This window comes from Ictidomys tridecemlineatus, chromosome 16 (genome assembly GCF_052094955.1).
Source record: "Ictidomys tridecemlineatus isolate mIctTri1 chromosome 16, mIctTri1.hap1, whole genome shotgun sequence".
Taxonomy (NCBI): domain Eukaryota; kingdom Metazoa; phylum Chordata; class Mammalia; order Rodentia; family Sciuridae; genus Ictidomys; species Ictidomys tridecemlineatus.
Window position 1 is genome coordinate 35,916,234 of NC_135492.1, and position 15,431 is coordinate 35,931,664.

Genomic DNA, 15,431 nt, shown 5'->3' on the forward strand with positions numbered 1-15,431 from the left:
AAGGAGGGGAGGGGGTGGAGGGAAGGAGGGAGGAGGGAGAGGAAGAGAGGGAGAAGTACATGCTGAGCCTTTTTATTGGAAAAGCCATTCAAATGAGGCAAGGGGTCAGGGGTCAGGGGGTTGGGTCTAGCTGGTGATGTCAGCTGTCAGCAGGTTGACTGACATCTGGGGAGGCCACGCCCATCTCATGAGCTGTGTGGGAACAGAGCAAGCAAAAAGACAGAGGGAGGCCCCCTACACACATGGCCTCCCCAGATGTCAGTCAACCTGCTGACAGCAGACACCACAAAGCTAGACTCCACCCCCTGAATCCTGACCCCTTGCCTCATTTAAATGGTTTCTTCCCAATAAAAGAGTTCAACACTTGCTCCTCTCTCTCATTCCAGGGACCCCTAAGGTCAGGAGGAGCCACCAGAAGGACCCAAATAAAAAGGCATTATTCTGTCTTTTGTGGTTATTTTGTGCAGCTCAGTTCACCTGGAGTGACCCTGAGTGTTTTAGTCGTGAGATGGGACAATTGGTGGCCTGTGCGGGCATTCCAGGGTGATTTGTAGAAATGCAGTGTAGTTGGAATTTTTCTCTAGAAGTTCATCATGCTTCGAATTGCAGAGTATTGTGGGCTGAATTGCAGAAAGTAAGTGAAGTAGGTAGAAAATAAGTGAATTAGGCAGAAAAAACTGACATTAAATTTTTAATATTTGGGAGTATTTTGTCTGTAGAAAGAAAAAAATCATTTTTACAATTCCAGAGACCCTAAATAAATGCAAAGAATTATTAAGATGGCTAACGGGACATGTTAAGATCAGTCCTCTCCCATGGGAAAAGCGCTTCTGTGGACTCTTTTGATTGTTTTTGTGAATCTTTATATTTTGAAATAATATTAGGAAAAGGTTTTGGGGGTCTATGTACTAGAGTCTGCCCTTGGAGAGGGAGAAAAGGGGGGAAACTTGTGATGAGACTTGATGCAAGGATTCTTTACCTGTGGAGGAGTGAATTTTATTTCCTCTTGTTTTTGTCAAGACTCACAGGGTTTTATCCTGAACCTCTTTGCTACATTCCTGTCCTATGGATCACAGTGGCTGTGACTCAGCTGCTGGGGACAATTCAGCTGCTGCTCCCTATGGGGTCAGTACTAGACCCCCAGCCAGCAGTGCTTTAACCCTTCAACCACCTGGCCTGGGTGCCAAGGGCAGACTGCCTCAGGATCTGGTAGGGACACTGGCGTCTGCTGTGAAAACTCACTTTTAAAGTCCCACGTGCTGCAAGGGAAGGTACAAAGACAGGAGAACACAGGCTACAAGCGCAGGTCACAGAGACAAGGCAGCCACCGCCCACCAGAGGGTCCTGCCGCCTCTGGGAAATTCAGACAATGGAATGCAAGCAGCTAGGGTCACCATGGTAACGCCCCAAGCCTGGCCTGTTGACTGGCTTCCTGGTCCCGCCTCCCGTGTGTTTCCGGGCTTCCCATTGGTCTTTCCACTGTCACTCAGACAGAACTTCCGGTCCCGCCTTCCAGCCACTAACCTGCACTTCCTGTTTCACACAGACCTGCCTCTGAGACTACACGGAGCCTGCAGTGTTAAGGGTGCCCACCTATAAATGCTAAGGAAATATCTTTTTCAGGCAAAGTCTGATTCCACAGGTCTCTAAGTTGCAGCCCTGAGCCTCACTTATTTTCAAAGCCAAATAACCTAAGTTTTTTTCTTTATAGCTGTATTATGAAGACACATTGCAGAGTAATATGACAAGTATAAGAAATGCATATGCTTTCTATTTTGCTTTTAGTTCTGAAGGTTATAGGGATGCATTTACATCGCAGGAACAAAAGCTGATAATGTGCCTATGAAAATCAAGAAACCCTTATTCTAATTCCTGACTATATAATTGCAAGAAATGAGTAAATGTATACAAAGATCGTATTTCAGCTACATCCTGCTATGTCCCATATAAGCATGCACTCCTACTTAAAAATAAATTGAAATGGATCCAAATATGTGAAGAACCAGGTGGTTACATAAAGTTAATATGATTATAAGTTATGCTCTTATTATTATTTGTTTTGGTGGTGCTGGGGATTGAACCCAGGACCTTATGCATATGAGGCAGGCACTCTACCAACTGAGCTATATCCCCAGCCCTATGCCCTTATTCTTTTTAATTTTTTTTTTTTTAGTTTTAGATGGACACAATAATCTTTATTTTTTATTTATTTATTTTTTAAAGCTTGATTCTTTTTAATATTTATTTTTAATTTTTTTTAATTTTTTTTTTTTTAGTTTTAGGTGGACACAATATCTTTATTTTATTTTCTTTCTTTATTTATCTATATGGTGCTGAGAATCAAACCCAGTGCCTCACGCATGCTAGGTGAGCACGGTACCACTGAGGCACAGCCCCACCCTTATTATTAATATATATTTTTTCTAGATGTTTAAATAACCTGTAATTGTTAATCCATAAAATAATGAACATGTCTATATGTTAAATTAATACAAATTTATCTGATTTTTTTTCTTCAACAGAAAACACATAATTTATATATTTCTTATACATGTATTTATCTGATGCTCTGCCTTTTACTTACAGATATTTAAGAAAGATTTCACTATAAATTTGCTTTCAAGAGATAAAACAACCATTGAGTGATCTCTAACTCTCAAATCATTGTACAAAGTTTATAAGATGATAAACAACTGTAATTCTGTCTACAGAAATATCCAAGGATTTTAACTATATTGTCATTGAGATACTTCTTCTTATCAAAGTACAATCATTTGTTTAGATTCTAAGGTTTTTAGAAATTGTTCCAAAGGTCAACCAGGAAAAATTCTAAAAGGAAAAGAAGATGCTTCAACAGAGAAGAAGTGCACATTGGAGGTCCTTAGAATAAGAAAGAAATCATCTTTGAGTAAAACAAGATCTTTATATTCTAGATTTTAATGATAGAAAAATTTTCCTAATTAAGAAAATCTTTCTATCATTATCTAGACAGATATACAAAGTTAAAACAATTACAAATGACATTTTTTTATGTACTGGACTGACGATAAAAATCGTAACTGATTAATTTAATTAAAATCACTATTTCCCTGATTTGACTATGCTGATGTGACCTAAAATTTTTGTCCATATTTTGACATGAAAAACGACCTATTAAATTGCTTAAGTTTACTAGCACCTTTCCTAAGTGGATAAATCGTGCAAATGTCTTGCCAGTGCAACTTAAAGTGTCTAGAAATGTTGGGCCTAATTTAGACTGGTCTCCCAGAATTGGTAAAGATGATTATGCCAGGATGCCATGACACCTGGAGATTTATTGATAATACCTTAACCCTCAGCGAGATGGCACCCAAAAGGATGTTTTGATCTTTGACTTCTGCCTTCAGGATGTTTACACTCCTGACAAACCTAATAGACTCCTCAATGTGAGAAGTAAGAGATGATGAATATCTTGTAGGCTGTAAGAATACAGCGCATCTTTTTATATCACTATAAAAAGATGTTATTGCCAATTAATATTTCAGAGCTATAATATGCTGAAGTTCATGTTCAGGCTTTGAAACAGGTGCATGCCAATTAACCAAACTGATCTCAGGATCCTTGGAGTCACTACCTTAAATATGATTCCTTGCTTCTACAATACAGCCTTTGTGGCTAGGTTTTAAAACTTAAAACCTGCACTTTCTGATATTTGACTTACATTACTTCCAAGATCCTTTGTAGCCAGAGAAGGGCTGATGGAAGAAAAGATGGGATCTCAGTTAAAATGCTCTAGAAGCCACTGTAATAAGTGTTATGATTGAGCCTGCTGCTCTATGGTTTGTGGAAAGGCCTCAATGCCATGCCGGATAAATATGTCTGTGTTCCTATGGCCAAATGCAATGTTTCCCGCTAAGATTGGGAAAAAGATGAAGAATCTTCTGATGAGTGTTTGGCAGAGTAATAATAACAATAACCTGGATCTTCCAAGTTGATTGTGCTATTGAAATGAGATGTTCTCTACTAATTCCTTTTGTGTTTCAGTAGTAGACCATGGTGACCTCAGATCAAGAATCAGGGGACTGGGAAGATATAATTCCCCAGTTGCATTTTTTTTTTATATTAAGAAAGCGGGAATATGTCAGGAGCTGCCACATAGGAACCCAGCACCCCTGAGCCCTTGAGTGAGCAGAGTGTGTGGACATGTGGCCAGCCAGCCCTGGGCTGGTGCATGAACTAGGGGCACTGAGCTCAGCACAGGGTGGACTGAGCCCATGTGGCCCTTCTCTTTGCGGGGGACCTCATTCTGGTCTTTTTGCTTGCTCTGCCGTGATCCCCACACAGCTCATGTGCTGCAGTCTGGCTGGGCACAATTCAGGAGCCACTTGTCAAAAGAAAGGAACTTTATTTTTAGAACCACACATGCCAAACAAAACAGCTCCTCAGGAAAAACCCTCAGAGCCCAACTGCCACCACCACCTTCCCACAAGCCTCTCCCCCCCCCACACCACCCTCTCAACCTCCCACAATCCTCCTGCGCTTGAGGCCGATTGGCTGGGTCACATGGGCGGAGCCAAAGAAGTCCCCCAATGAGCAGCTCCGTGGTCTGAAGGGCAGGGAAACAGCCCAGTGAGCATCACTGCAGAGGAGCCAATCAGCTAGATGTTGCTGGGGCGCTGTGAGCCAATCATCAGCTGGCATTCTGAAGGGCAGGGAAACAGCCCAATGAGCATCACCGCAGAGGAGCCAATCAGCTAGATGTTGCTGGGGGCCGCTGTGAGCCAATCATCAGCCGGCAGCTGGAAGTTTGCTGGGGCCCCTTTGGCTGTGGCTCTCAACACTCATGAGATGGGCGTGGCCTCCCCAGATGTCAGTCAACCTGCTGAGAGCTGACATCACCAGCTAGACTCAACCCCCTGAACCCTGACCCCTTGCCTCAATTGAATGGCTTTTCCCCAATAAAAGGGGTCAGCATCTCTCTCTCTCTCTCTCTCTCTCTCTCTCTCTTCCCCTCCCTCTGAAGTGATGGGGTCTGTCTGGGGTCCGGTCACCTGTCCACCCCCCCCAGGAAGGCTCGGCCCCTCCTGCAGGGCACCCACACCCTGCTCCGAGTCCAAACTCCTGGGACAGGGCCCTATTCTCCACGCAGGGCCAGCCGGATGTCAGGTTCCTGTGTCCATCACGGTACCCAGCCTGCCCCTCTGCTCTCTGTCTCCTTCCTTCTCACGGGTGTCCCTGTGACCCCTTAACTCTTGGTGCAGTGACCTGGCCACCTGAGTCCACACCAATCTAGAAGCTCCTGGTTTTGAGGGCAGCCTCCACACCCCTCCTTGGCATCCAGGGTCCCCTGAGCACCCCTTCCTTCACACACACACAGGTACCCACATCCTCCACTGAGATCCATCCGGAGTCAGGGTCAGAACCACCATTGGATGCAATAATAATAATCCTGGGTATACAGCTAAAGAGATTGGACTTGGGGTGTCTAGCAGATGGCTACAGTCCTGGGGACCTGGTGCTAGTCACAGTAGCTAATTGCAGCCAACCAGGGAACATTGGAAATGCAGGGCCCCTGAGAGGCTCCAGCCCCACATCTCCACCGAGTAGATCGTGTGGAGGGGGAATTTCTCCTTGGCAGGGTGGACAGGGAGTTGGGAGTGGAGGAATTCATCCCGAGACCCATGCAGAGCCAGATGGCAGGACTGGCGACTTCTGGATTTGAAGCCTGCTTTCCAGACATTTAGAAAGCTCAGGAGGAAGGAGGATTGGGGGGTCTGTATAGACCACAGCTATTCCCATGCAGGAACCCCCACACAGAGCTGGGATCCTTTGAGGATGATCAGCCCAATGTTCACCACACCATCTGTGGAGATGCTGGGCTGCGGGCATGTTGACTCCAGAGGGGACTTGGGACAGGGGGACCTGAAATAACCAAGCAGTGATCAGGGAGGGTGTGCACGGTCCCAAATGCAGACCCACACTCCGCTGTCATGCAGAGTGCCCTAGGAGCTGAGCTGCCCCGAGGAGGGCTAATGGGGTCACCCTCTGGAGTGGACGCTCAGTCCCTGTCCATCATCTCCAGTCTGTACCACGGTGAGTCCTTGCAATTAGTTCTAAACCATCTGCAGTGACTCAAAATCTCCCCACCACCACTCACCGCTTCCTAGCCATCCCTTTCACATCTCATTTGACTTTTCTGCTTTCTGCTCTCATCAGGAGGCTGTTTGAGCTTTGAACTGGGAAACAACTCCCTAAATAAATTAGCAGCAACGTCCAACACTGATAAAAATGTGTCTCAGGTGTCATTGAAGATTCTCGAACATGCACACATGAAAGATTAAAAAAGACCCATGAAATCCCATTGCAATAACTTAACCCAGGGCATTTAAGATATTATGATGTTTCCAATATGGACTTGCTCATGAAGGCTGTGTACTTTGGAGGTAGACCTTCAGAACTCACTTTTAAACATTTAATCTTTAGTTGTCGGTGGACACAACACCTTTAATTTTTATGTGGTGCTGGGGATCGAACTCAGTGCCTTACGCAGGCTAGGCGAGTGCTGATCCTCTGAGCCACAATTGCAGCTCCTAACCTAAGCTCTATTTTAAACGAAAGAAATCTTATTTTGTAACTTGGACTGGGACGTAAGGGCCAAGCTGTGGTGTCTGTTTCTTCCTGTGGGGTGTGAGAGATTTAGCACCCATCCTATGCATGTGTGTCCACCCATATTCTGTGCAATTCAACACTAATAAGAGGTTTGATTTTAAATTTAAATTAGGAGAGAGAAAAAAAAATCAGCATCTGTCAGGCACCTCTTGTTTGCCATAGAACCTCTGTGTCCCAAGTGATTGAATCTTGGCACCCACTGTGCCTGGTGATTCACTTATCTATCGCTGGATAAAAATCCTCAGTTTATTGGCTCATGATGAAGCTGGTAACCAATTCAGACTGGTTCAGCTGGGGTCTCATGCTGCATGCAATTAGCTCATGGTTGATAAGGTTGCTGAATTTCAGTGAATGAGCTGGCTGTCAATCTGAGCACTTTGATTCTCCTGCCCCCCAAAATTTCTCCCTCCCAAAGGCTCACGTGGGCTTGTTCCCATGACAGGGTTATGAAAGCCAAAGCCAAAACATTCAGGGTTTTTTGATCCTAGGGACCCAAATAACATATTTCCATGATCACAGCTTTATATAGACCATGGCAAATAAGGAAAGCCCAGACTCGAGGTTTTAGAAAAACATTTTGCATTTTGGGTTTTTGGGTTTTTTTTGGTACTGAGGATTGAACTCAGGGTCACTCAACCACTGAGCCACATCCCCAGCCCTATTTTGTATTTTATTTAGAAACAGGGTCTTAAGCCAGCTGAGGCTGGCTTTGAACTTGCAATTCTCCTAACTCAGTCTCCTGAGCCACTGGGATGACAGGCATGTGCCACCGTGTCCAGCTAAACATTCTGCATTTTGACAGGTGTCGGAGTAAAAGCAAACCATCAAGGTTGTGGGTAAAGTTGAGACTGAAGAATTGCCTGCATTTTGACAGTTGGGATCATTCTGCATTTTCTTATAAAGGAGGCTTATAAAACTTTAAATTTTTTTTTAAATTGTTGGACACAATACTTTTATTTCACTCATTTATTTTTATGTGGTGCTGAGGATGGAACCCAGGGTCTCGCATGTGTAAGGTGAGTCTCCACCACTGAGCCAGCAACCCAGCCCCTTAAATAACTTTTTAACTTAAAGGAATGTTTCCAAGCCCCGTGAGTTTTAAAGACTTGTGCTGGGATTCAGGATCCACTCTGCCTGAAGATAAACTCAAAATGCCTCCACTAAACTAATGATTCATCCTTTCTTCTTCTCTTAGGTCTCCAATAGTGACACTTATTCACAAAATCAGCTCTAAATCGACATCTAGTGCTTTTTTCCAGTGGGAAGAATATGCTCATGTGAATTTTTCTGGAGATTCTAGGAAGTTCTCAGAAATTTTCAGAGAAATGACTAAGAAACAACAACATATTATTTGCTCATCATGGGAGAAACTTGAAAACAGGGGTAATGCACCCACAGGCCTGGTGATCAAAAGCACACTGTGGAAACTGCAAAGAGAAGTCGCATCTGTGTCGCAGCAATGCTAAACATGGACAATTTGAAGCACCTATTAAGAAAGTATTAGGATATCAGAGAGTACGACCTGACCCCCCAAATCTCCCATGTGGAAACATCACCTGGGAAACAGATCTACAAAGGCACGTGAAGCTCAATGCATCTGGCTTCAGCTCAGAGGGTGTGTAACAGTCACCAATCAGGATATTATATTGCGGGACTGTGGCCTGGACACGTTGGTGGGACACATTCAGACTTGAGGGCAAGGAATTAATCTGAATATGTTAATAGAGAATTATCTATACACACACACAGACTCTCTCTCTCTCTCTCTCTCTGTGTCACACTTACACATCCACACACGTACATACCCATATATAAATTTTAATAAAATAAGTACTGACAGAAACCAGTATGTGGAGATTACAAATAAAAAATAAAGAAAAAAAGGAGAGGGCTGGGGCTGTGGCTCAGAGGTAGACCACTCACCTAGCATGTGTGAGGCACTGGGTTCTATCCTCAGCACCAGGTAAAAATAAACCAAGGTCCATTGACACCTAGAAATATTTTTAAAAATTGAGAGAGAAGGAGGAGGAGGAGGAAGAGAAGGAGGAGGAGGAGGAGGAGGGGGAGGAGGAGGGGGAGGAGGAGGGGGAAGAGGAGGAGGAGGAGGGGAAGGAGGAGGAGGGGGAAGAGGAGGAGGGGAAGAGGAGGAGGAGGGGGAGGGGGAGGAGGAGGAGGAGGGGGAGGAGGAGGAGGGGGAGGAGGAGGGGGAGGAGGAGGAGGAGGAGGGGGAGGAGGAGGAGGGGGAGGAGGAGGAGGAGGAGGAGGTTGAGGAGGAGGAGGAGGGGGAGGAGGGGGAGGAGGGGGAGGGGGAGGAGGAGGAGGAGGAGGGGAGAAGGGGGAGGAGGAGAAAAGAATTTTCTGAGAAAAATAAGTTCATAACCGTGAGGCATTAAGTAATATATGAGTGAGGTAATTCATTCCAGTAAACACGATGGACAGTGGTGGACTTGGAAACTAAGTTATTCCCAAGTACACTGATCCTTGAGACCCTGTTATGTACCCCTTTGGGCTCGGGAGAACAATTGTCCCTGGCATTTAAGTGGCCTGTCCCTCCCCAGGCCCTGAGGGTGTTGCTGGCCTGCGGCAGGGGGTTACCAACAAGTAGTGCAGGACCTTGTTCTGCATTTGCAGGACACAGTGGCATCTACAATGTCCACCTGCAACGACATCCCGGGTCTCTCTGCCAATGCCTCCAAGCTGCTGAAGTCCTAGATCTATGCAGTGTCTGTGGCTGACCAGGGACCACAGCCCACCGGAGGCTCTCCCAGATCCCTGCCTGGCCTCTCCTCCCCTCCCCTTCACCACTGCGTGACGGAACTGCAGGCAAAATTTTAAGGACTTTGCTTAGTAGTGATTGAGGCTAGATATGAAAAGGAGACTTCTTTAATGGATCACTGTAATTTCCCAATAGAGTTAGCTCAACCTAACAATTTAGAAAGGACCCTCCTCCATCTCTTCCTAGAGAAGGTCTTAAGACATCTCTATATTTCAGAATATTATTCTTCAATGAGGTGTTTCTGAAAATATGATTAAGGTTACTTCCCAGGGTAGGGAGTAGTATATAAATCCTACCATATTTTTTATGGATCATAGGTCCAGTCAGAGAACTTACTTATCAATGAATTTCCAACAAAGTTTGTAGCTTTTATTGCTTAAAACCAAGGTATGACTTGACTTTGGAGAACATCAATTCTAATGAAATGTTTCTTCCAAATCTTACAACTACGCAACAAACAAAATATGCAGCAATCAGCAGTGTCTGGGAATCAATCAGATCCAGTCTCCAAGGAGAATTGTCAAAATTGGGTTCTAAGTCAGCCGTTTCATATATTGAGTGTTAAATCAGGATGTGAATTTATTCACCAAAATTAATCCTCGCCTTACACAGCAAGAATCATTAGGCAATAAAGACCTTCCTTAAAGAAAATAAGCTTAATGTTTTACAGGTCTTTATCATGTCAAAAATATGGAAAAATTTTAGCTCACATCAGCATAGTAAAATCAGGCAAATAGTCTGAAATATCCTGGCATTAATCAGTTAAAATTTTTATAGTCAGTCCAGTACATTAAAAAATGTCATTTTTAATTGTTTTAACTTTCTATACCTGTCTAGATAATGATGCAAAGGTTTTCCTATGTAGGAAAATTTTTCTATCATTAAAATCTGGAATATAAACTTCTTGTTTTACCCAAAGATGATTTCTTTCTTCTTCTGAGGACTCTGATGTACTTCCTCTCTGTTGAAGCATCTTCTTTTTCTTTTAGAATTTTTCCTGGTTGTACTTTGGAACAATTTCTAAAAACCTTAGAATGTAAACAAATTATTGTACCTTGATAAGAAGAAATATCTCAATGAAAATATAAAGTTCTTGGATATTTCTGTTAACAGAATTTTGTTTATCATCTTATAAAGTTTCTACAGTAATTTGAGAGTTCAAGATTACTCAATGGTTGTTTTATCTCGTGAAAGCAAATTTATAGTAAAATATATTTATCTCAAATAAAAATTTGGATCCATTTCAATTTATTTCTAACTAGGAGTGCACGCTTATATGGGACATAGCAGGATGTAGCTGAAATACGATCTTTGTATACATTTACTCATTTCTTGCAATTATATAGTCAGGAATTAGAATAAGGGTTTCTTGATTTTCATAGGCACAGTATCGGCTTTTGTTCCTGTGATGTAAATGCATCCCTATAACCTTCAGAACTAAAAGCAAAATAGAAAGCATATGCATTTCTTATACTTGTCATATTACTCTGCAATGTGTCTTCATAATACAGCCATAAAGAAAAAAACTTAGGTTATTTGGCTTTGAAAATAAGTGAGGCTCAGGGCTGCAACTTAGAGACCTGTGGAATTAGACTTTGCCTGAAAAAGACATTTCCTTAGCATTTATAGGTGGGCACCCTTAACACTGCAGGCTCCGTGTAGTCTCAGAGGCAGGTCTGGGTGAAACAGGAAGTGCAGGTTAGTGGCTGGAAGGCGGGACCGGAAGTTCTGTCTGAGTGACAGTGGAAAGACCAATGGGAAGCCCGGGAACACACGGGAGGCGGGACCAGGAAGCCAGTCAACAGGCCAGGCTTGGGGCGTTACCATGGTGACCCTAGCTGGTTGCATTCCATTGTCTGAATTTCCCAGAGGCGGCAGGACCCTCTGGTGGGCGGTGGCTGCCTTGTCTCTGTGACCTGCGCTTGTAGCCTGTGTTCTCCTGTCTTTGTACCTTCCCTTGCAGCACGTGGGACTTTAAAAGTGAGTTTTCACAGCAGACGCCAGTGTCCCTACCAGATCCTGAGGCAGTCTGCCCTTGGCACCCAGGCCAGGTGCTTGAAGGGTTAAAGCACTGCTGGCTGGGGGTCTAGTACTGACCCCATAGGGAGCAGCAGCTGAATTGTCCCCAGCAGCTGAGTCACAGCCACTGTGATCCATAGGACAGGAATGTAGCAAAGAGGTTCAGGATAAACCCTGTGAGTCTTGACAAAAACAAGAGGAAATAAAATTCACTCCTCCACAGGTAAAGAATCCTTGTATCAAGTCTCATCACAAGTTTCCCCCCTTTTCTCCCTCTCCAAGGGCAGACTCTAGTACATAGACCCCCCAAAACCTTTACCTAATATTATTTAAAATATATTCACAAAAACAAACCAAGAGAGTCCACAGAAGCGCTTTTCCCATGGGAGAGGACTGATCTTAACAACATGTCCCATTAGTCATCTTAATAACTCTTTGCATTTATTTAGGGTCTCTGGAATTGTAAAAATGATTTTTTTTTCTTTCTACGGGCAAAATATTCCCAAACATTAAAAAGTTTAACGTCGGGGCTGGGGATGTGGCTCAAGTGGTAGCATGCTCTCCTGGCATGTGTGCGCCCGGGTTCCATCCTCAGCACCACATACAAAGATGTTGTGTCAGCCAAAAACTAAAAAATAATTATTAAAAACCCCCCCCCCCCCTTTAAAAAAGAAAAAAAAAGTTTAACGTCACAGATTTTTTTTTCTGCCTAATTCACTTACTTTCTACAAATCAGCCCACAATACTCCAATTCTAAGCAAGATTACCTTCTAGAGAAAAATTCCAACTACACTACATTTCTACAAATCGCCCTGGAATGCCCGCACAGGCCACCAATTGTCCCATCTCACGACTAAACACTCAAGGTCACTCCAGGTGAACTGAGCTGCACAAAATAACCACACAGAGACAGAGAAATGACTTTTTCTTTGGGTCCTGTGATGGCTCCTCTGACCTTAGGGATTGGTGAAGAGAGAGAAAAAGAGAGAGGAGAGGAGAGAGGGAGACACACACACAAACACACACACACACACACACACACACACACACACACACACACACACACACACACACACGGAGAGATCACCTGCTGAGCGCTTTTATGGGGAAAAGCCATTCAAATGAGGCAAGGGGTCAGCTGTCAGCAGGTTGACTGACATCTGGGGAGGCCACGCCCATCTCATGAGCTGTGTGGGGACCATGGCAGAGCAAGAAAAAGACCAGAGTGAGGCTCCCTACAGAGAAGGGCCACATGGGCTCAGTCCACCCTGTGTGCTCAGTGCCCATGGTTCTCGCACACAGCCCAGGGCTGGCTGGCCACATGTCCACACTCTGGTCACTCAGGGCTCAGGGACGCTGGGTTCCTATGTGGCAGCTCCTGACACCCCTCCCCTCAAAAGGTGAAGCGCTGGTCTGAGTGAGTCTCCATTATTTCTGCGCGTCTATGTTAGAATCCCCTTGGGTGACGTGTCCTGCTGTGGCCCACAGCCCCATGGCCCTGTGGGTGGCACAGGACCTCAGCATGTAGGTACTGATCTGTAGTATCCAGATGAAATGGTTGGGAATGGCATTCCTGGGAACTGTGCAGACAGTGAGAGGAGGGACTAGGAGACTCAGGCTCCTGATGGCGCAGGGGCAGTGGGGCAGGAAACCGAGGTCTGGACACCAAGACCCTGAAGCAACACTTGATTAGTGGTTGCACAGCCCAGAAGGATGTTCCCAAAGTCTGAGCCCTGAGCAATGCACGGATTTCACTTTTATACATAAGCTTATTTTGGGTACATCAAGGCAACGGAGTTGGTGCCTTCTATTGAGGGCAGAGTGTCCACTCCTTTCTGGTGCAAGCTTGGTCACAGCCTTGGGACTCTCAGTTCAAGCAGCTTAGGGTCTTTGACTGCGCTGAGCTTGGAGGGACTGTCCCCATTGCTTGGTCTCCTGCCTCTGCTGCTGTGGTTTTCTTCTGCAGGTGCCTGTTAGCGACCCGAAGTCTCTGTGGGTGAACAGCAGTAACCAGGGCTGCTGGGCCAGCAGAGGAAGCCAAGGGCTGTCAGCGCTCAAGTTAATCTGCCCAAGTTCCCGTTTCCCAGGATTGGCGGTGCAGACTGTCTCAGGCCGACCCAGAGGCTATTCAGCCAAGGGAACTGGAATGGTGACCAGTCACCCAGGGAGCTTAGACTCCAATACCTCCATGCAAAACTGGCAGGAACTCAGACCAGGTGCTCAGAATGCGAATTCCAGGCCCAAACCAGCTCAGGAATTGAGCAGATGCCACTGACAGATCCAAAATGAGCCCAGAGACTTGGAGAATCTGGCATGGAGGTCTGGCTCCCAGGCCAGGTGGCCTGGTGTCATTACAGATCAGAGAGGCCAAAAAGAGTCCATGTCCACCTCCCCCAGCCCACTGAATGGCAGGGACAGTGGCTAGGAGAAGACCAAGGAGCAGAGACAGACTGAGCTCAGGTGGGAATGAGCTTTGCTGGGGGTGGTTCAGGTGGGAGAGGCCAGAGCTTCCCAGCTCCCCTCCCCTCCCCTCCCTGGGGATGGGAGGAGCGGGGCAGGCCTAGGGACAGAGAGGTCAGGACTGCAAACTGCAGTTGCCTGCCTGGCCAGAGACAGGCTGTGCCCCACCACCCCCACTCCACTCCATCACTGAAGCCAGATTTACAGATAGGTAGGTAGTTAGGGTAATTAGGCAAATGGAGCCTAATATAGAGTAAGATAAAAAACAAAAATGGAGATCATTATGGAGAAAGGAGTCCAGGAACCAGAGCAGCACTTGGGGATATTGAAATGTTACTGTCCCCAAGGCCTGGAACCCATCCTAAGGGACTGTTCATGAAGCAGCTCCCAGCAAACAGGGAGGTGCTCAATTACTCCTCCAGCCCACCTGTCCCCACCTTTTGGCCTTCCCACCTGCATTCTGTCACTGCAGGATAGAGGGAAGCAAAGGACAGGAGTGTGGCAAAGCTGAAAGAAGACCTTAGCTACAAAAGAGGGATCCACGGATTCCGCTTTTCAGTTCCCCTTCTTCCTTCGGGGAGAAGTCTTCTGTGCTGTGCTCTGGTGAAGCCTTCCACTGTCCACTGTACCCTTGCCCAGGCGGCTTCTCTGGTGTTATACTCCAGCATTCGGGGAGCAAGGAGTCTCACCAGTCAACTGAGGTCAAATCAGCACTGAGCAAAGCCACTGCAGGGAGAAGAGGAACAGGGTGGGTGAGAAAAGGGAGCTCAGGGCTCTGGAACAGCTTCGCCCCCCTCTAAACAAAAACAAAAAAATCAACAAAAAACACACAAATACACAAAACCTTCAGTATGTCCAAAGAGCAGAGCCATGAAGGGTCACCTCTGTTCCCACGGGCTGTGCCCAGGGAAGTCGGGGGGATACTGACCCAGAAGCACGTGGATTCGTTAATGTGGGGAAAAAAAACACCTAAAATTACCTGGGGAACCAAGAGAGTAAGTGCCTTCCCCAGGGAGAGATGGTAGCAGCTCCTGGCACAACCTCAAGAGGGCACCCAGGGGAGACAGGCCGGGCACCTTCTGCACCTCCTTCATCAGCCAGCGGAGAAGGGGCTCGAAGGACCCTAAAGGCTGTTTGGCACAAGCAGCAGAAGGAAAGAAAGGGGGGGAAGGTGGGGGAGAGAGAGAGAAGACAGAGAGAGGAGGGAGAGGGAGGGAGGAGGGGGTTTCACTAGAAAAACTAGGGAGAACAGGAACACGTCTCAACATTGTAAAAGCTGTCTATGCTAAAGCCCCAGGCCAACATCATTCTAAATGGAGAAAAATGGAAAACATTCCCTCTAAAACCTGGAACCAGACAGGGATGCCCTCTTTCACCACTGCTATTCAACATAGTTCTTGAAACACTGGCCGCAGCAATAAAGAAATTAAAGGGACACAGATTGGAAAAGAAGAACGCAAATGAGCACTATTTGCCTATGATAGGATTCTATACTTAGAAGACCCCCCAAAATTCCACCAGAAAACTT

The 15,431-nt window shown here is 45.7% G+C and overlaps 1 non-coding gene across 1 annotated transcript; it reads right to left on the reverse strand.

Annotated features, from left to right (window-relative positions):
* Positions 1–2,060: 2,060 nt before the first annotated feature.
* Positions 2,061–2,133, reverse strand: Trnam-cau (transfer RNA methionine (anticodon CAU)). The gene has a single exon. It is a non-coding gene; the product is annotated as a tRNA-Met (tRNA).
* Positions 2,134–15,431: the final 13,298 nt, after the last annotated feature.